At 43.3% G+C, this 23,152-nt stretch overlaps 1 protein-coding gene across 3 annotated transcripts in view; it reads left to right on the forward strand.

Moving 5' to 3' along the window:
* The window catches only part of FAM167A (family with sequence similarity 167 member A), a 62,068-nt gene that overhangs the window by 24,404 nt on the left and 14,512 nt on the right, over positions 1 to 23,152 (forward strand). The window contains exon 1 of one of the 3 annotated variants that reach the window (XM_083178773.1): positions 3,184 to 3,491. The exons of 1 other annotated variant lie outside the window; for it this stretch is intronic. The gene's annotated coding sequence lies outside the window, so the exon portion shown is untranslated. Of the gene's footprint in view, positions 1 to 3,183; positions 3,492 to 9,093; positions 9,250 to 23,152 lie in introns of those variants that run through there. One more of the 3 variants, XM_083178774.1, reaches the window with a different exon arrangement.

Consider the following 23,152-nt stretch of genomic DNA (forward strand, 5'->3'; position numbering starts at 1 on the left):
CACATCAGACCAACTTTTCCTCCAACCATCCAACTAGTTGGTTGGATGGAATAAAATCTGGTGCTGGATGGGAACAAATGTAATTTGTAATTCAGTGATTTGCTCCGAAAATCTGGAAAATCAAAATCTGTTTGATTTAAATCATTTCACTGAATGTTTTTGTCCATTTTCTTAGGTTTGTGAGCAAATTGCTCTTTGTCATTTGCTCCCATCCAGTTCCAGATTTTTATTCCATCCAACCAACTAGTTGGATGATTGGAGGAAAAGTTGGTCTGATGTGTGGCCAGCATTGATAACAAATGGTATTACTGAACACATTGAGCACCTGCCACTATCTATATGTATGTTGTGAGAGGCAGAAAGGAGCCTGTATTAGGAGGAGATGCAGGTCCTGATATGCCACATGGAGTAGTCTGGGGTTGCTCCAAGGTAGGTAGCTCTTAGTTCAGATATACCAAGTAAGGATCTATTATCATGTGGCTCCTTGCTGACTAATTGTAGACCCAATTTAGGGTAACGGTGGTGTGGGTGTGGTGCCCATGGACTGGTTGGGCTGGGTGGCTCTAGTGTGGCACACCTTTACATTCTATTAACACTTAGTACCTTTTTTTCTCACTAACACTATTTCTTCAATATTTTAATAGCATTTTATTTTATTTCTCTCACACTATATATATATATATATATATATATATATATATATATATATAGCTTCGGCTTCCTATCACTAATCCCTATTAACACTATAGTATATTCACTGGTGTGCTGCTCTGTGCTTACTTGCTTGTGCTGGTTTTTGGTGTGCTGCACCCTGCACCTAGATATAGCGCTAGGGACCCCCCAATATACAGAGAAGCCTTGACGACGGCTTGGGGACTTACACATAAATTTGCGCAAATATATGTAACCTATATCTCTGAATTCTATTATCATGTAGTGTTCTAGTCTGGTTACTAATACCATTCAGTGAGCTGGGGGAAACCATGGATTTTTTACTTACTCAGTATTACCCCTCCTTCCATGCACCTGAGTGGTATTACTAAGCTAATTGAGCACCTGCCACTAGCTATGTGTATCATCTGGAAGGAGCAAACTGTCCCAGTACCAGTTAAGGTGCCCATACATGTGGCGATTTTTAGGTGCTGTGCGTTTTGTACTTTATTGTGCCATGCGATTTTGGCACTTGTAGGGGATGCGATGCGATGTACTGTGCAGATGTGATGCGATTTCGCCTCTTGTAGTACATGCATCACATGGCATGTACTACAAAACTGATGCGATGCGATGTGATGCAGCACAAAAAGTACTGCCTGCAGATACCTTTTGTGCTATACAATATTGTACCCGCGGGGACGCGCATCGCATCTCGGTGCGATTCTAACCAATGCGATGCGTTTTGAACTTTTAAAGTTCAAAACGCATGTTAAAATCGCAACGTGTATGGGCACCTTTAGAATGACACCTGATGGACTGCGCATCCCAACCACAGAGCAGTACAGGCCCCTCTGCGTGACCGCCTTCTCCTCATGCTTCCGGAACACTGACATATTTCTGAATGTCACCTAAATCCATCCAGCGCCAACACTGCCCCTCATCCATAAATACATAGTTGCATATGCTTAAATAAGACTTAAGGGTCTATTAACACTGAGCACGTTGAGCTTTGCCCATTCCGCTTACATTTACTGTGGAACTATGAATCCCAGCACGCTCAGTGTATCATTTCATAAGCCCAATGACGTCCTCGTGGCCCCGCCCACCTCCATGAAATGCTGGTATTTTAGGCATTACACAGTGGTGGGCAGTGCTACTACAAAGACGCAATTTGCATCACCTGCTTCTCCGGAACCCCTGCCGAGGAGGGGGGGGGTCGTAGGAGACGGCAAGGATTCCGGGAGGTTTGACCTCCTTTCCGGGGGGCTGGGAGGGGGGCCTGATTTCTTGGACCTTTCCGGCTATCCCGGGTGGGTAGGCACCCTGGATCAGAACTATTTACCATCAGAGGCCCATAGGGGGTAAACCCCCTCTTCTTGGCAAGTAGAACACATATAGGGTAGTATTCAATGAGGCTGATTCGCCATGTTTTATGGTGATTTTGTGCTATTTTCATGCTGTAAGGCGATTTTTTTGACTAAAACTGTGAATCACCCTATTCAATAACCAGATGGCGAATACATTTCAAGGTTTTTTTCGCCATGATTCACCGAGTAGCAATCGCTATCTTTTTATGGTGAAGTGGAATGTAAACTTTTAAAATAAAGTGTTTTGTTTTTTACATTTGGTGTAAAAAAATCAGGAATTTTATTCTGAGGAGGGGCATGCTATTTTTATTCATTTGCTGTAAGCACATGAATATATATTTAATAAAAAAAAAAAAAATATATATATATATATATTTTTTTACACAGCAGCCAGCAGGGGGCCGGGAGCCGAGCCGCTCATTAGATATTCATATATTCACTGCTCCCGATCATTACATATGCACGATCGGGTGCAGTGAATACCCGGTCCCCTGTTGGCTATCCCGGGGGGCAGCCTGTGCTGCCTGGCTCCCGGGGAGCCCACCTCCCCCCCACAAACGTTCTGGGGCAGGCAGGGAGACTTCTATCTCCCTGCCTGCCGCCGTCCTCAGGCTCCCTGCGGCATCCTAAACAGGATTCGCTGCACATCGTCAAAATTGTCATTGAATACTGCCCATAATATGATATCATGCAGTATAAGGGACAGCTTCTTCTAGCAAATTTGCTGTGTGTGTGGTTCTGAGCCCTTAATGTGCACTGGACCAGAGAGCAGCTGCTAGGAAGAAGAGACAGGAGACTTATCATGAGGTGGGAGAATGTGAGCTTAGAAAGTCCATAACTAGTTTTTGTACTAATTATGGTATTATGGTGTTTACCCTTTTCCTGACCACTTATTTATATTATTTAAATGTTTGATACAGTCTATACTACAGTATTCAATACAGTATCCAGTGTATAAAAAGGCAGATGTTTACATTCATATCCCAGGTCGTTACTAGGTTCTTCTACCGCTCCCCCAGACTCCCGCACTTGTCTGATGAGTGGGGGATTGTGGACGGCATTTGGAAATCTCTCTCTACAAATCCTCTGTGTTCAGGATCCCTTCCACTGAGGGAGGGAGAACATGTCGGTGCGTAGGACCTGGCGCCCGCGCTGCCTCTGCAGGGAGGTAGACCGTAGTCTCTATGAATGAAAGAAGCGAGAGTGTAAGCTGGAATAGCTCTGCTGTCTCCTGGCAACTGTCCTGACGCAACAAAAAGTCATTCTGAAAAAAAAAAAGAGGGACACATAGAAAATGGGGAGGTACAACCCAGAATGAATGCAGATTGAGACAAGACACAGCCACTCATCACAATGACCCGGGGGCTGGGAGGGGGTGCAGACAGCAGCATCTTGTGTGCAGCATATCAGGAGGAAGCCAGGACCGGCTCAATGTGAATCCTGGATCCTCCCAGCCAGCAGGAACCCCAGGTAAGTGTATTGTCTGCACACTGTCTCCCAATGCCCTTGTGTGTGCGCGGATTACACTCCGTGACCTTCCACCGGCACTACATACAGTGTAATGTGGTATTATGCTATTCTATGGGTTTTATCGCTATGATATTGCTTCATTAGGTATAACACATTCTGTCTCTTTGTGTTCATCAACCACTTTCAACAGATGTGTCTAATGTTTTATCTATGTGTATGTGTGTGTGTGTATATATATATGTGTGTGTGTGTGTGTGTGTCACCAGCCCATAGCACAACAGTAATGTTAGCATAGGTGGGTTCCCTATTGGAGCAATCAATTGAATTGTGCCATCTAGTACCCACCTGTGCGCAATACACTTTAAGTGCCCCCCCCCCCCCCATAGAGGTGAGGAGTAGTTAGACTTTTATTAATATATATCTATATATCATCTATATATGAGGGAGGATCAATAAGTACCTGTGTTTGAAAACCGGTGCGGTTGCTGAGGAAAGTTGGTATTCCTATCGCGTACCATCATCTTTCACACAACCCCATACCAGATTTCAGAATTGATTCATAGGTTAGTTTTTTTTTCCACCACGACAATGCACCGGCTCCCTCGTCCGGAATTGTTGCGGCCAAATTGCATGAATTGCGATACGAATTGTTTTTCTCCGCGAGCCAAGTTTTCAGGTTAAAGAACAGAAATAAGTCGCAGGGAGCCAAGTCGGGCGAGTACGGTGGATGCGGCAACAATTCGTAGCGCTATTCATGCAATTTGGCCGCAACAATTCCGGTTGAGGGATCTGGTCCATTGTTGAGTTGGAGAAAAAAATTAAGCTATGACTCAATCTGAAATCTGGTATGGGGTTGTGTGAAAAATGGTAGTCAACGATAGTAATACCAACTTTCCTCAGTAACGCCACCTATCAAACAGATACTTATTGATCCACCCTTGTATATGTCTAGTGTCTGTTTGTGTCCCTCCAAAACACTGCCATCTGTTGGCAGCGAGTGAAACTACATCTCTTTCTCTCTCACACCCATGCACAAACACAGAGGCAATCACAAGGTTGCAGACTAGTCTTTCAATGAAACTAGACATAACCTGTATTACCAGTGCATAACGCTGACATTGTGATATGGAAAAATAAAATGACATTGTCAAATCTTTGTTACAATTTCTACCTAGCAACTGAAACCTAGCAGTAATGTATATACACACACTCAGTTATGGCAGTAATGTTGTACACTGGACAATGCACATAAGAATGCAGTTAAATAACGATGTGAGGCATCGCCGAATAATTAGCTGGTAAAAATAGTAACTAGTAAAAAACATAAATCATTTAAGGTTGGACATAAGTGAAAGGATAAACTGTTTATTTCTCAACTTTAAATGAGGACTGCTCACATATAAAAACTACACTCATTGGGAACAAAGAGACTGAGATAATACTATAACTGCATTGTTGTGATGGTCTATTTAAACATGTTGAATGAATGAACTTTGTTTCATATATATGAGAATTTGATACTACAGTAAAATCTCCCTGCAACTTTCTGACCAGAGCCTAATCTCCTGCTCCTCCCACTATATAACTCTCAGTCTGTGGCTTCCTGCTGCCCCCATTCCCCTCCTCACATCATGTCACTGCCCCTGTCACATGCAGCCCTGTCCTCACTGACACATCCCTCATCTCCTGATATACTCTGTGCTGCTGGGACCCTGCTCCTCCCACTATATAACTCTCAGTCTGTGGCTTCCTGCTGCCTCCATTCCCCTCCTCACATCATGTCACTGCCCCTGTCACATGCAGCCCTGTCCTCACTGACACATCACTCATCTCCTGATATACTCTGTGCTGCTGGGGACCCTGCTCCTCCCGCTATATAACTCTCAGTCTGTGGCTTCCTGCTGCCCCCATTCCCCTCCTCACATCATGTCCCTGCCCCTGTCACATGCAGCCCTGTCCTCACTGACACATCCCTCATCTCCTGATATACTCTGTGCTGCTGGGACCCTGCTCCTCCCACTATATAACTCTCAGGCTGTGGCTTCCTGCTGCCTCCATTCCCCTCCTCACATCATGTCACTGCCCCTGTCACATGCAGCCCTGTCCTCACTGACACATCACTCATCTCCTGATATACTCTGTGCTGCTGGGGACCCTGCGCCTCCCACTATATAACTCTCAGTCTGTGGCTTCCTGCTGCCTCCATCCCCCTCCTCACATCATGTCACTGCCCCTGTCACATGCAGCCCTGTCCTCACTGACACATCCCTCATCTCCTGATATACTCTGTGCTGCTGGGACCCTGCTCCTCCCACTATATAACTCTCAGGCTGTGGCTTCCTGCTGCCTCCATTCCCCTCCTCACATCATGTCACTGCCCCTGTCACATGCAGCCCTGTCCTCACTGACACATCACTCATCTCCTGATATACTCTGTGCTGCTGGGGACCCTGCTCCTCCCACTATATAACTCTCAGTCTGTGGCTTCCTGCTGCCTCCATTCCCCTCCTCACATCATGTCACTGCCCCTGTCACATGCAGCCCTGTCCTCACTGACACATCACTCATCTCCTGATATACTCTGTGCTGCTGGGGACCCTGCTCCTCCCACTATGTAACTCTCAGTCTGTGGCTTCCTGCTGCCCCATTCCCCTCCTCCACATCATGTCACTGCCCCTGTCACATGCAGCCCTGCCCTCACTAGCAATATTGCAGGAGTGGACAGGTTACTGTGGCACAGTGGTAAGCATTGCCAAGCTAACACCATGAGTTAAATCCCAATGTAAGTAGAAATCTGCGTGGTGTTTGTATGTCCTCACTGTGCTCACAGGGAATGCGGAATAAGTCATAAACATGGAGCAATAGCTGAATGACAGGGTTAATATTCCCTATCTTTGCTCTATATTCCCTATCTTTGCCCATTGTGGCCACACACACACATGTGGCTGACATCAGCAGTGAGTATGATCGACATAAACCTCCTCTCACGTAATTATACTAACCAATCAATGCAACATAAGGAAAGATAGATAGATAGATAGATAGATAGATAGATAGATAGATAGATAGATAGATAGATGTCCTGTAGAAGAAATAAACTATAAAAGTAAAATTAATCTATTTCTGTGCATCCCCTGAATGTATCTAACCCCAGGGCATGAGGATACTTTGCCTACTGTAGTTCATCAATGCCCCATCACATAATGCCCCATGCATACAGCATGTATCCCTGCGCCGGCCTAGTAGTCACACACACACACACACACACACACACACAACCCAAGGAGCAGTTATACCAGGGATAATTATAGAGCGACATAATACACCATGTTATGGATTGTATCCAGTTCTGCTTCCTGTGCACTTGTCCCTAGATCAATAAGACGCACATGAAGGAGTCCGTCTCACTGAGCTCGCTAATCCTGGTAAATCCCGTATTGTGTGTCTGTATACAGAAGGTGTAAGAGCTCAGTGCTGAGTCAGCTCAGTCATTGCTGACAGCCCCATTGACGTGACGTTACATGTCTAATATATGACATTCATCTCCGCGCAATAGGTTAGAGGGGAGCCTGGATACAGACGAGTCACTGCACGGAACAGGGCTGTCCAAATGGTGGCCCAAAGGCCAGATGTCACCCTTCTGGGGTAACTCATGAACCTATGGCACTAAAGGGGGTTAATTCTTAAGCCGGATGTCACTGACTGTGACCTATATACCACCCCCATGCATACTATATATGCTTTCTCTAGCCCATATTTAGTGCGGTGCACACGGTGATACCAAGCAGCAATGTGGCTACTTTTATCCATGTAGGTGGGATGATTAGAAGGTTGATGGCAGGCGCAATAATAATGCAAGACAGCAATTATCACCAAATCCAATTGTTCATTATTTTTCTATGGAATTCCAACACATCTGTCCGTGCCGGGTTAGAGTATGTTTGGAGAAAAAGCAATAATGGATCTCATTTAAGTTTCTGTGCTATATTCCGTGGCATGCAGGTGTACGTGGGACATGCGAGACTTTTCAGAAAGAATGAATCATTGAACCAATGAGCTGCAACAACAATATTCCCCTCTGTATATACAAATGTACAGACAAGGATGGAACATGCTTTTGAAAATTAGCTTCAGGGAGATTGCAGGTGGTAGCAGAAGTTTGTTGAGGGGGTGTGTCTGGTTCTGCTCAAAGGGTGTGTCTAGCTCCACCTATGGGTGTATCCAGGGCTATTTTTCAGTAGGCTCCAGCAGGAACTGAGGCCCTTATTCTAGTTCACTCTTTCTGACAAAATATTTCTTAGATGGACAAAACCATGTGCACTGCAGGTGGGGCAGGTGTAAAACCCCACCCAAATCTAATTATCTCTGCACAAGTAACACCTGCCTCACCTGCAGTGGACATGGTTTTGTCCATCTAAGAAATATTTTGTCAGAAAGAGTGAACTAGAATAAGGGCCTCAGTTCCTGCTGGAGCCTACTGAAAAATAGCCCTGGGTGTATCTATTGACACTCAGACCTCATGCTTGTGTCGACATATTGACCCTGTCACCTATTTCAGGTGTCGGCCTAAGTCCTGTCCACCTTCTTTTTCTTACTCAGACCTGCCACCATGGATCCCAGCAGTGGTGTATCTATACATTTTGGCTCAGAGTGTGCACTGCAGGAAAGCCATCACAACCCTTGTGGCGACTGACCGTGAAGGAAAATGACATTACTTGGCACGATGTCTCCTGTGTACCAGCCCAGGGCCGCCACTAGTAATTTTGGGGTGACCCCCTCCCCGCTCCCGCAACCCCTCCCCGCACCCCCCCCCTTCCCCGGAGCTCACCTCAGCTGACCTCTCGGTGAACACACAACACAGGCACAGTGCAGCCTGCAGAGCGCCGAGCCCCTCTGTGTCCTAGGTTCGGCGCTCTGCAGGCTGCACTGTGTACCATGCATGCCTGGCTGGGGGGCTGCCCGGTGGGGGAGGCGGTGTGTGGGGGTGGTGCTGTGGACTACTACTGCTGTGGACTACTACCCTCCAGAGGCCGGGGCCTGGGACAGCTGTACCCATAGCACCCAGCTGTTGGTGGCCCTGGCCCTGCCCACCAGCGTTTCGGATTATCGTGGATGGACAATAAAAATTTGAGAAGACTAGCAAGATTTGCCGGGTGGCAGGAGGGTTTTAAAATAAAACTTATCTAATGGAAAGTACATTTTAGCACAGAATAGGTCGAGGAACCCAGTTCCTGATGATGTCATATTTAATTAGAGGTTCAGGAACTGAGTTCCTGCTGGTTCCTGCTCAAAAATAGCACTGGTTATATTAATAATCTCCTGGTATCATTAGCAACTGTGTGTTATACGGAATAATAACACCACCACTGCCACCACACGTTCTACAGCTTAAAATAAGTATATATATAATTACTGCTACTTATTTACCATCTATAAAACCATAGCAATATAACTAAATGTATTAATTAGGATCCTTTATATCCCCATAAATGAAACTAGAGAACACATTATTCCACATGGATTCTGTAAGATATACATAGTCATACACCCTCCCTGGCTATTCTGCCTTATAATGTTAGTGGAGAGCAGTGTAGCCATAGGGAGAACGTGAGAGGAGAGTCTGAGTGCAGGAGTGGGCGTGGCCGTGCAGTGTAGACGGCACGAGGGGTTGTCAGACACTTGGAGGACAGGGCAGGCTGCGCTCAGTCAGTCAGTGACAGTGTGGTGCTGCTGACAGCAGGAGAGAGGGCAGCGAGAGGTAAGGGCTCAGGTTCTGTCTGTAGTACTCAGTCTCTATGGCCAGGCAATCTGTACTTCCCTGCTTGGGATCAGATGTGCACAGGGAACTTTCTGTTTGCTACAGTGGTGCTGTATTATTCTAGCAGCAGAATTCATGTGCCAGGCAATGAATGAGCAGTCTGCAATAATGTCATATGTGCTGCTATTATTATTATTATATTTATTTGCTTATTTTTATTTTGTATTATTTCCGCATGACTTTATTGCCTATTGGGAAATCTGGTAATGATGCTCTGACATGTAACAGAAGTCAGCACAGAACCTTATGTCCCGTGCTGGAGTTATTGCACAAGTTACTGTATTACTGTCCTGTGCCCACGGCCTGGGAACACTGTGTAGGGACAACGCTGCCAGCTGCTGGGCTCATGTGCTGCAGCATTCGCTTTATGGGGGGACTGGGTAACACCTGGAATAGTCCGGACCCAAAATCAGCAGACGAATCAGCTCCCTGCAGAAGACGCTGCCATTCTGGAGCTTGTAGTGCTTGTCCCCGTCTGTCCCCATCCAGGGGGTGTCCTGCCATGGGGGCATAAGTACTACAAGCTTCAGAATGGCAGAAAAGATCTTCAACTAATCACTGCATTATATGCTGTTCTATGATTATCTATCTATGTACAGTATCTATCTATCTATCTATCTATCTATCTATCTATCTATCTATCTACATACAGTATCTATCTATCTATCTATCTATCTATCTATCTATCTATCTATCTATCTACAGTATCTATCTACAGTATCTATCTATCTATCTATCTATCTATCTATCTATCTATCTATCTACATACAGTATCTATCTATCTATCTATCTATCTATCTATCTATCTATCTATCTATCTATCTATCTATCTACATACAGTATCTATCTATCTATCTATCTATCTATCTATCTATCTATCTATCTACAGTATCTATCTATCTATCTATCTATCTATCTATCTATCTATCTATCTATCTATCTATCTATCTATCTATCTACAGTACCTATCTATGTACAGTATCTATCTATCTATCTATCTATTTATCTATCTATCTATCTATCTATCTATCTATCTATCTATCTACAGTACCTATCTAAGTACACTATCTATCTATCTATCTATCTATCTATCTATCTATCTATCTATCTATCTATATACAGTATCTGTCTGTCTGTCTATCTATCTATCTATCTATATATCTATCTATACAGTATCTATCTATACAGTATCTATCTATCTATCTATCTATCTACAGTACCTATCTAAGTACACTATCTATCTATCTATCTATCTATCTATCTATATACAGTATCTGTCTGTCTGTCTATCTATCTATCTATCTATATATCTATCTATACAGTATCTATCTATCTATCTAATCTATCGCTATTTATATAATAAACGTGCAGTGTGAAATAATATGGCACTATATTTATAAATGTTAACAAATGTCACATATAGATAAATCTCTGATTTTCAACCGTTTTACCTTGCAGCACACTAAATAAGATTTTAAAATTGCCAAGGCACACCATGAGACCCGCGTTGACACCCACAGGGAAAAAAAAAAACCTATTGGGCACAAGTAACAAAAATAAAATATATTGGCCCTTTAAATGAAAAGAAGAGACCAGTAAAAGTAAATAACTGTTGAACTGGTGGTGGCTGTAAACTGGTGTGGGCATCTCTAGATCTGGGGGCACACTTGAGATCAGCTCTGGGCACACTAGTGTGCCACGGCACAGTGTTTGAAAAACACTGAGATAGATAGATAGATATATAGATAGATAGACTGACCGACCATAAGTAACAGCAGAAGTTTTATGATCCAGACTCTTTGGCTAAGCTTTGTGTAGCAGAGTTTGGAGCTCCATAACATCACTGTTACAGATCCTGCTGGTCAGATAAGCTAATCCTTGTATACACTCGTTCATTGAGCGATATCATCAGTGATGTATTCTTAAAGTTTTCCAATGTCCCGCGCAAACGATATTGTGTACACACTGAACGATATTAGTAAACAATATCATCAGTGACATCACCCGCCCCCCGAGTGTTGCATGCCTCATTGGCAGTATAGTAATAATGGCTGGGGTCATTAACAATGCCGGGAGAAGGCATTGGTATCAATGGGGCAAACACACTAAACTATTTTTTAGAGGATATTAATTAGAATAGCCAAAATTACTGATATCATTTAAAAAAAGGTCTAGTGTCTAGTGTGTAGGGGGCTTGGATGGTGTAGTGGTTAGCATTACCGCCTCACAACACTGAGGTCATGGGTTCAATTCCCACCATGCCCCAACTGTGCAGAGTTTGTATATTCTCCCTGTACTTACGTGGGTTTACTCTGGGTACTCCGGTTTCCTCCCACAATCCAAAAATATACTGGTAGGTCAATTTGCTTTCAACAAAATTAACCCTAGAATGTCTGTGTGCGTGTACATGTGGTAGGGAATATAGATTGTATGCTCCAATGGGGCAGGGACTGATGCGAATGTTCAACTATACTCTGTAAAGCGCTGCGGAATATGTGTGCGCTATATAAGAAACTGGTAATAAATAAATAAAATGTACATATTCTCCAGTGAAACATTGTTGTGCCGTCTCAGGGTGTAGAGAGAGAGAAACAGCGCATACCCTCCAACATCTGGAGGGCAAAATTCGGTACGCACACAGAAAGTGGGCGTGGTCACAAGTAAAATGGGCGTGGTCACAAGTAAAGTGGGCGTCGTCGCCCACTTTCCAGACATTTAAAATAAAAAGTGAGTGCTTATATATTAAATATATATCTAGTAAGCCGCTGTCTAATCCGCTGCTATGATGCCACGTGAGGTGGTTAGGACGACAGTGGGATTGTAGCGGCGCTGCGGCGGTTCCCCGGGCTGGAGAGGCGATGTGCGGGCGGTGAAGGTAGTGAGTGAGAGGAGACAGCACAGAACCTATGTGTGAGGTGCTGTCACTGCTGTGCATGCTGATGAAGCTGGGCAATGACACCGGATACCAGCTTTCACGCAAGGAATCGTGGGATTTGTAGTTTGAAACCGAGTGTTCTGCCCCCACCGCACCATAACACACTGTACGCTGGCTGAAGACCTGGAAATCGGTACATCGGTACACTTTGTGTTTTGCCGGTACAGACCATTAAAAAACGGTACTGTACCGGCAAAATCGGTACAGTTGGAGGGTATGACAGCGCTCTCTAAGTTTTGTAAAACCTTATCCCAATCTTGGGATGCTGGTAATGTGCGTACCGTATACATTATAAATAACAGAGTAGCTTCCATAAGAGAATACAGAGTGCCTCTGTCCTGGCACCCCTACTGTGTATTCATTTATGTAAGCTAAGCTTTCTTTGAGTTCTTAATAAACTCTTAAAAACTTTAATTGGAGTTTATCTTTCCTCTTTACGGAAACTACATGGCATCACCTATGTGGATTATACCTCACATGGCACCCGTGACACCTGGCATCACCCGGGTATATCCTGGTTATTTGAGCACAAGATGACCCACAAAGATGTTTTGATGAGCACTTATTTATAATATATACGGTACCCACATTACCAGCACCCCAAAATTGGGATAAGATTTTACAGATTTGACTTCACTTAGAGAGCGTTGTCTCTCGCTTTCTCTTCTTTTCCAGATGGAATATTCAGGAATAATTGGTCCCTCTGACTATCTGTAGCAGTCTGTATTACCCACAAGCCCCTGACTTGAATGTACACTATATACCTATAACAGCAATATACATTGCAAGGTGCAGTCCTGGCCAGGGCATGGGGTGTCTACGTTCTCCCCATGTTCCTTTGATTTTCTGTGGTGCCCATAACTGTGTTATTAGCATTGGTTAGGATATGCCAGTGGTTCCCAAAAATGGGCCAAAAGTTTCTCATTTGCTAAAAGTAGAAAAAAATATAAAACTAAGTAAATTGTTCCACCATGGGGCCTAATTCGGGTTAATTCGGAACGGGGCAAATTTTCATGTTATCAAGGGGAATTGGCGGTGGCATCCATGATTTGCATGCGCAGCGCTGGTGAACTGAGGGCGGGTCAGACATGCGCATCACAAGCCACAACCGCTGCTTGTGTCTGAATGGGGGTAACGTTGCAGTTTAGAGTATAAGATTTTCACTAGATTGTTCTGGATTAGTATTACAGCAATTCATTACATTTACTGCAATACTGGATGCAGCCACTAGAGGCTGCAGAGATTACACCCCCAGAGCCGTGGACCAAGAATATCATTTATTTCACATTTATGTGCTCAATAAATTCCAAAATAAAGATTTTCTGAGGTAAAATATATAGTACACAGCTAACTGTAACATTCAACTGCTAAAGCTTCTTCTGACATCTTTAGCTGAAACTGAGGGTCTATATACTATTGGAGAGAGATAAAGTACCAGGCAATCAGCTCATAACTGCCATGTTACAGGCTCATAACTGTAATTTAAAAAAAATTAGCAGCTGATTGCCTAGTATTTTATCTCTCTCTCTCTCTCTCTCTAAAGATTAGTACCTAGGCACCGAAGTTACTGTGACATCATTAGCACCCACCTAAACCCACCAATACAGACTGTGTATTTCTGCAAAGCAAGACTGCAAATCTGTCACTCACTCTCTGCCTGTACACTTAAAGCCACTTCTCCCTCCTAATATGGACACCTGCAGTGAGTGACTGAGAGGGTGATCACACATTTATTTATTTATTTACAGTTTCTTATATAGTGCAAACATATTCCGCAGCGCTTTACAGGGAATACTTGAACATTCACGTCAGTCCCTGCACCAGTGGAGCTTACAATCTATATTTCCTACCACATGTACACACAGACATTCTAGGGCAGTGATGGCAAACCTTGACACTCCAGTTGTTGCTGAACTACACATCCCAGCATGCTCTGCTACAGTTTTACTATTTGGCCATGCCAAAACTGATGCTGGGATGTGTAGTTCAACAACAGCTGGAGTGTGAAGGTTAGCCATCACTGTTCTAGGGTTAATTTGTTACTACGGTATATTTTTGGATTGTGGGAGGAAACCGGAGTACCCGGAGGAAACCCACGCAAGTACGGGGAGAATATACAAACTCCAAACAGTTAGGGCCATGGTGGGAATCGAACCCCTGACCTCAGCGCTGTGAGGCACTAATGCTAACCATTACACCATCCATACTGCCTACGTATCAGCAAAGCCCATGTCTAATTACATATGTTCTCTGCAGAGCAGGAATACACAGTTACGGATACACCTTAATGTCAAAGTAGCTTACATTGCACCAGATTGTAAGGCATACAAATTGATGGATTTAGTTCCTCACACCTCAATGATGTCCTATTTCCTAGATCAGTGGTTTTCAAATTCGGTCCCCACACAGTTCACGTTTTCCAGGTCACCCAGCAGGTGCACAGGTGCACTCATTACTCACTGACACATTTGAAAAGATTCACAGATGGAGCTAATTATTTCACTTGCGATTCTGTGAGGAGACCCGGAAAACATGCACTGTCCTGAGCACCGAGTCTGAGAACTTGTGTTCTAGATCGATAGGCTTCTGTCTCTTGGGTTGCGCCTACAGAACGGCTGCACCCACCGTCTGCCCGCAGTCTCTCCACATTAAGGCTGGAACCTGTTGCTAATATTTACTGTAGGAATCTGAGGCGTCTCTTTGCTCTGACACCGGGATCTGCTCCCCGAGTTTACGAGACTTTCTCACAGTCCAGAGTACAATACAGGAATGTTCCGTGCTCCTGGGATGTTATTTACATGGTAATAGCCACACCGAACACCCTATGGACATGGCGTATGAGACGTGGGGTCAGTGTACAGCCCCGGGGGTGAGGACAATAATAAGGCCAAATATCTACCGCTACAGGGCTTCATGTCGCTGGGAATACACAGGGAATTCTGTGCCTTTGTCAGTGCGGCATTCAGAGACAGAAATCCCCGCTAGGGCTTCCATTGCTGCTACAGATTTTCCCAGGCGAGGAACATGGGAGAATGCTGAATGCCAGCTGTACAGGGAAGTGATGACAATGTGCTCTCTGTATACAGCCAAAGTATATTATCATGTGCTGAATCTGGTACTTATAGTAGACGGAGGAGATTTGGGAACACCGCCCCATCTGTATACCCTGATCTTTCTGCCGTCTGGGATACAATTCCTGTACAAGGAAACAAGGTGCCTGGCTCAGGATACAGAACGGGTTTCAGGATGCAGATTTTTTGTAGAGGAATATTTAAAATTCCCCCCAAAATGACCTAGAGGGTCATTCAGGCCTGTTCGCTGCTGTGCGAATTCGGGCGCCAACCGATTATCAAAATACTGTGCATGTATACGGATTGTAACCTGCACGCGCGAAGCTAAACAGCCGCAAAATTCAGCAATCGCTCTTATCCCCCCCCCAACCCCATACTGCCACCAATACCATCAGCAGCTTAGAGAGATAAGTTCAAACCAATCAATGTCTTACATTTTACAGGCTATAGTATTCAATCCCGGGGCGTTTTAGTCCGATCCGACAGTAACGCGACAGTTGGAATTCAATGTTCAGACTGTTGAGTTTTGGAAAGTCCGTGGATCTGCAAAAACGGGCGCACGTTGTAGAAAAACAGCTGTGATTTACAAAATCTGTGGCCGTTTCCGATAAAACAAATCCAACTTAAAAAAAAAAAAGGTTGGATCTGACTGTCATCAATGCTGTCGGTAACGGCGGATTGAATAGGCGAGTGCGCCGGATTGATTTTGAATTTGTTTGAAAAATTATAGAAGCTTGATTGGTTGATGTTTTGTCTCTCCATGCTTTGGTACTTCTCCCCGATTTATAAATCACCTTTGTTCCAAATAACATACGTCCTTAATGGACTGCTGAACATTTGGAATAATACAAATAAAACACAAATTTATTAGAATTCAGAGATATCTGAACAGCAATCAGTACACTGAATTTACACTGAATTTACACTGAATGATTTCTGGTTTCATCGCTCTCACATCACGGTACAGGCAGACAGAACATTTGATTGGCTGTCCCAGTAAACAGACGCTTAGGCCCTTATTCTGGCTCACTCGCAAAGGCAAATTCTTTCTCAAATGGACAAACCCATGTGCACTGCAGGTGGGGCAGATGTAACATGTGCAGAGAGAGTTAGATTTGGGTGGGGTTTTACTTCAAGTGAGATTTATACTGCAGTGTAAAAATAAAGCAGTCAGTATTTACCCTGCACAGAAACAAAATATCTCACCCAAATCTAATTCTCTCTGCACATGTTACAACTTCCCCCCCTGCAGTGCACATGGTTTTCTCCATTTGAGCAGGAATTTGCATTTGCGAGCGAACCAGAATAAGAGCCTTAATGCGATTATGTTATTGTAGCATGTGGGGCAATATTACTTCCTTGTGTTTTGATAACTGTCAGTCTCCGAGATCTCATAGGACTAAAACCCTGTAATTTTCCTGATTAAGCTAACAACTTAATCACCGCAGAGATCAATGGATTATCATCTCGCCGCAGGGAATGTAGCAAGCGGGAGAACTAGACGGAAACACCTCAAAAAAAACCACACATTGCAAAATCCGTGGCTCGGGTGATAAGCACGTACACAAGTGTTATATATTATATATACAGTGCAATTAAATGTACTATATCCCATGCCTATATATATATATATATATATATATATATATATATATATATATATATATATATATATAAAGACAAAAGAAAAGTATAGAGGTGCGCTGATGGTTTCACAGAATGTGTGTACACACAGATGTATAATAACAAATTAAAAAAATTTATTTCATAAAATAACATAAAACATACTAAATTATACACATGATCATAGTATGATAAATTCCATGTGTGACACACACTTTTCGACAAATTATTACTGTGATATACAGCCAAATTCTTTTTTTCTCAGTTGAAGAACCCTTTTTCTGAAAGACCCTACGCGTTTCGTCCCAATGGGACTTCTTCAGGGGTGTTAGGGTATCTAAGGAGGTGAAACAATGCCGAAGAAAGGTTTCAAAATATCGAACTGCTTAATAAATATATAATATATATATATATATATTGAAGGGGGGGGGTTTATCGGAGAGCGCTGAATGGTGTACCACCTAGTTACTTCAAATACAATATATAATACTGATACAATTTGTGTAGTGACAGTTGATATTTGTCCCTTTCCCGAATGAGACGTGCCAATCTGTTCAAGGTATAAAAAGTTCTTTATTGAAACCCAACGCGTTTCGTCAGAACGACTTCATCAGGGGTAAAAACAAAATGTCTTTCAAGTATGTGGTTTGATCAACTTTTAGTACTCGTACAAGGTAAAATCCATGTGTGGGGTTTAGGCCAAAGCGGGTTTAATGGCAAAGTGTGGATGTAGATCCGCAGATAATAAAGGATGTTTAAGTCCCTTTTAAGATGGTTCAGGGGGAAGGTTTCCGTAAGGTTAGTAGAAATCAGGTAGATGCTGGATACACTAGACGTGATCCAGTAGTAGGTGACTCTGTTATATATACAGGATCTATTCAAAAGATGATATAGTAATTTTGAAAATCAATCGAATATAAGGTGCATTGACGTGCAGAGTTCTTTTTTGATCGAATATCAATGAATGTGGCCCTTAATTATGGGATTACTTCATTCCGATAGGGTGGGTAAGATAGGTAAAGGCTCCACCAGCCTTATATGGATAAAAAAACAACGATTGTCAGGAATAAGAACTCAATCGTGTCAACGTAGAAATATTTTTCCACCAGTGGGAAATCGGATAAATGGAAACACTTGATTTCGCAAAAAATCTCCACAATGTAGCAATTTCTCAGGAGCTCCTTCACTGGCTGGTAGTGTGTAGCCAGTGAAGGAGCTCCTGAGAAATTGCTACATTGTGGAGATTTTTTGCGAAATCAAGTGTTTCCATTTATCCGATTTCCCACTGGTGGAAAAATATTTCTACGTTGACACGATTGAGTTCTTATTCCTGACAATCGTTGTTTTTTTATCCATATAAGGCTGGTGGAGCCTTTACCTATCTTACCCACCCTATCGGAATGAAGTAATCCCATAATTAAGGGCCACATTCATTGATATTCGATCAAAAAAGAACTCTGCACGTCAATGCACCTTATATTCGATTGATTTTCAAAATTACTATATCATCTATTGAATAGATCCTGTATATATAACAGAGTCACCTACTACTGGATCACGTCTAGTGTATCCAGCATCTACCTGATTTCTACTAACCCTACGGAAACCTTCCCCCTGAACCATCTTAAAAGGGACTTAAACATCCTTTATTATCTGCGGATCTACATCCACACTTTGCCATTAAACCCGCTTTGGCCTAAACCCCACACATGGATTTTACCTTGTACGAGTACTAAAAGTTGATCAAACCACATACTTGAAAGACATTTTGTTTTTACCCCTGATGAAGTCGTTCTGACGAAACGCGTTGGGTTTCAATAAAGAACTTTTTATACCTTGAACAGATTGGCATGTCTCATTCGGGAAAGGGACAAATATCAACTGTCACTACACAAATTGTATCAGTATTATATATTGTATTTGAAGTAACTAGGTGGTACACCATTCAGCGCTCTCCGATAAAACCCCCCCCTTCAAAATCTCTTGTCCGACTCCCACTAACAGGGGAGTCTTATCGGAGTAGCAGCAGATTACTGTCAGCGCAATACGAGGTCCAAATTGTATTTATATATATATATATATATATATATATATATATATATGTGATGCATTACACTGGCAGGAATACTTTCATTTCTAAATTGATTAAAACAAGCATTAATGTAATTTCCTTAAGTCATAATGTCAACACCACAGTGTCGGCAGTTATGATGACATTAAACATATTGGTATCTGCAGAATGGAGGTTAGGGTTAGGCGTTAGGGCGAGTTAGGTCACAGGAAGGGAAATTTGGGTTAGGCACTCAGGGCCTGATTTATTAAGGTTCGGTCCCCAGCGTATTTGCGGCAGGGACCGATGGTGCGGCTCTGTACAAACTCCTTCTGCGACTATTTCAGTTGCTGATGCGTTCATGCAGAAGGGGCAGACAGCGTAAAAATCCATTCACTTGCTAAGGCGGACATTGGCACGGCAGAGGGTGTTCACATGACGGGCGGCGTTTCAGCTCCCGGGAAGCAGCAAAATTCCAAGCCAAGCTGAATCACCCCTAAGGGTAAGGTTAGAGGTTAGGATTAGTAATAATCACCGCCGGAAGTGCTTCATTATCGCTCCAAAGACATCCTGATGTCAACATCATCAACCGGCCCAGAAGACATTGCTTCAGCCGGTAGGCCACCAGGGACATTTTGTCAACAGTCAACAATTATGATGACATTTCATGATGAATGTAGATGACGTGGTCAATGCTGCATGTCAACATTCTCACGTCGATGGAATTTACCACCCAGAGGTAGAGATGTGAATCACAAACACAGCGTGCAATGGAATGGCGCGTTGAATCAGCAGCGGAAATGAATGTATCGCCCCTTGTGCAAAATGTTCCGTCCTACTGCAGAACTCTGTTTGTGCGGCATTCATTTTGGTCATTTCTAGTGGTTAGTCACCAGGGGAATTCAACTGCTGTGCGTACGTCCGGCTACTAGATGCCACCTGACAGGAATACAATTGTTGTCCTGTTCGGGCATGCACAGCCGCCAGCACTGACTAAATTATTATGTTGTTCCATCATTTTGACAGGCTGGTAACCAGAATTTCTGAAGGTCAATTTTGTGTTGTCTGTGGATTTTTTTGCATGTTGTGGGATTTACTAAAAGCAAAAAAAAAAAAAAAATCAGGCAAAATTTACCAAAAATTTTACAAAATTGACGACAAATCGACCGAAATAACAATTTGGAAAATTATTTTTGTTTCTGGTGTACAGGATGCAAATATGGATGTTTTATCAAAAGTCTGTTTGTAAAATCGACCAGTAATCGCCATTCCAACCAGGAACCATCAGAAACAGGTCTCTGCTAATTAGGACGAAACGCAACATTTTACCACAAGGAAGGCCGCTTAATGACATGATTGGTCCAGTTCCCACCACTGCCCACCTGATTCTCCTGTACGGCCTTCTCCCAGAAGAGGAATATTATTCAAGTACAGTAATGCCCATAAACTTACTCAGACTGGTGATTCCTCCAGTGCCAGGCCTACTAGTGCACTTCTGACTCCCAGACAGCTGGCCCAACAATATGGACAGGAACATGGACTGAAATCCAGTCCGGGCCCCCTGGCCACCAGCTCCGGCTGGTGAGCCAATCAGAGGCTGGGGCCTGGGCCCTTCCAGAGGCTGGGGCCTGGAACCCGCATCGGCAGCCCTGGACGGGAAGGAGAATTTGTGGTTGTGCATCAATAAAAATGATGTCTAGTCGGTGTCTCGGGGCAGCCGCACTTAGTCATGAAGAAAGGATTTTCCTCCCCATACTTCTGGTAACTGAGCCTGAGTGTAGACGCAGTGTAATTGTACCGGGAAGGAGATTTCATTATTACGCAAGTTTCCATGGAAACCTCACAAAATGTTTGTGCTCAAGACTACTGTACGCCCCAAGGGGGAACGGCGAGGTAACACCTGCTACGTGCTGCATGTCCGTACAGTGGGATATCGCTCAGGGATACAGGCTGTACTGTAATATTCCCTTCAGGAGTTTCTCACCCCAAACCAATATTTCGCCATCGATCTATGTATAATTGTGGGCTGCAAGTTATGTCTTATTGACGTTTCACAGGCGCAGAAGTCGATCAATGTTTGACCTGTGACCTTTCTTTCTTTCTTTTGTTGACGAGCAAATAGGGTTTTAGGTAAAGAGAAAATACACGGTTGCTTGTGTTATACCTCGGCGCATTTGCTTTTATGCATTGTGTCGTAGTGTGGACTTGTATCACAGGTGGGGGGGGGGGGACCATGGATTTAGTGCATGTCAGGGGCAGACTTATTGGTTACGTACGTGCTTTATCTCTGGTTCATAGCGTCGACAGTATCTATTTCGGCACTAAAAAGTTGACAAGCACAAGGTTTATATAGAAAAACACAAGGAACAGTCATTCTGAAAATGGTCAAATCGTGAAAAGGTCAATTTTTTATTTTTTAGGAGTGTCCATCTTGTCGGATGTAGAACCCCTGATTAGTGTACTTGCTTCACTCACTATGCTTCGGGCTCAGTTACCGTCTACCGTTCCCATCGATAGTTCGGCCCAAATCGCAGGTGCATGACTTGCAAATTTCTCCATTGTGAGACTAATAAAGGAATTCTATCTTCTATCTATGACATCCGATCGGTCCCGTGCGCATCTGAGTCGGAGGTAGGACAGGGGCGTTCTCCAGATTACCTGTGCGCCAACTAGGTGATCTAGGTGACAGTAATGACTACAGTGTGCACCAGCTAGGGCGTCTGGGAAAATGTGACAGTTAGTAATGACTACAACTGTGCGCCAACTAGGTGATGTGGAGAATGTGACAGTTAGTAATGACTACAGTGTGCACCAGCTAGGTGGTCTGAGAGATGTGACAGTTAGTAATGATTGCACTTGTGCACCAGCTAGGGCGTCTGGGACATGTGTATGTACCATAAGGCAAGTATAACACTGGGTTATCTCCTGTCCCCAAGTTCATTAACAATCACAGAAATCCAATCACCCCAAATCAATATTATCTCTTTCAGAAACACTTTGGGGCTCTTACACTTGACTTCTCTCCAGGAAATTTTGGGGAGTCACAGCAATCTCTCATTATTATCATCCTTTATTTATAGGGTGCCACAAGGGTTACGCAGCGCCTGACAAAGTACATAAACAAATGCGCAAAACAAGAAAACATTGCAGGAAAAGTACATGGTATATGGAGTATGGAGTAGATCCGGGGTTCTCAAACTATCTGGCTCTGGGACCCCAGCTATGGGGTCTGGGAAATGACAGTTAGTAATAACTGCACCTGTGCACCAGCTAGGTCATCTAGGAAATGTAACAGATATGACTGCACCTGTACATCAGCTAGGGGGTCTGGAAAATGTGACAGTTAGTAATGACTGCACCTGTGCACCAACTTGGTGGTCTGGAAAACATAACAGTTAATAATGACTGCACCTGTGCACCGGCTAGGGGATCTGGGAAATGTGACAGTTAGTAATGACTGCACATGTGCACCAACTTGGTGGTCTGGAAAATGTGACAGTTAATAATGACTGCACCTGTGCACGGCTAGGGGTCTTTGAAATGTGACAGTTAGTAATGACTACACCTGTGCACCAGCTAGGGGTCTTTGAAATGTGACAGTTAGTAATGACTGCACCTGTGCACGAGCTAGGTTGTCTGGGAAACGTGGACTGTTAGTAGATGGGGTGAAAAAAAAGAGAATTGTTAAAAACATATTTTAGAAAAAGCTTTGTTCTGTTATCACTTAACTGCGGCTGGGATTTCATCAGTGAAAGCCCCCTGTAATCGCATTTGTGTGTCAACAAATAAGCATTTTAACCCTTTCCCGACATTGCCTTTTAAGGTAATTTTTTTTTTTTTTTCCTCCTTGTGTTCAAATAAGCGTAACTTTTTTAATTTTCCGGCTATATAGACACATGAGGGCTTTTTTTTTGCGGGACAAGTTGTACTTTCTAATGGTACCATTTACTATACCGTATAATATTCTGGGGAATCAGGAAATAATTCAATGTGGGGTAAAAAAAAAAAAAAACGCAATTCCACAATTTTGCGCTGGTTACGTTTTTTTTGGAGTTCATAGTTCGTTTAAAATGATGGGTTATCTTTATTCTATGGGTCGTTACGATTCCGGTAATACCAAACTTATATAGTTTTCGTTACATTTTACCACTAAAAAAAAAAATA

Source organism: Crinia signifera, chromosome 3 (assembly GCF_055691185.1).
Source record: "Crinia signifera chromosome 3, ASM5569118v1, whole genome shotgun sequence".
Taxonomy (NCBI): Eukaryota; Metazoa; Chordata; class Amphibia; order Anura; family Myobatrachidae; genus Crinia; species Crinia signifera.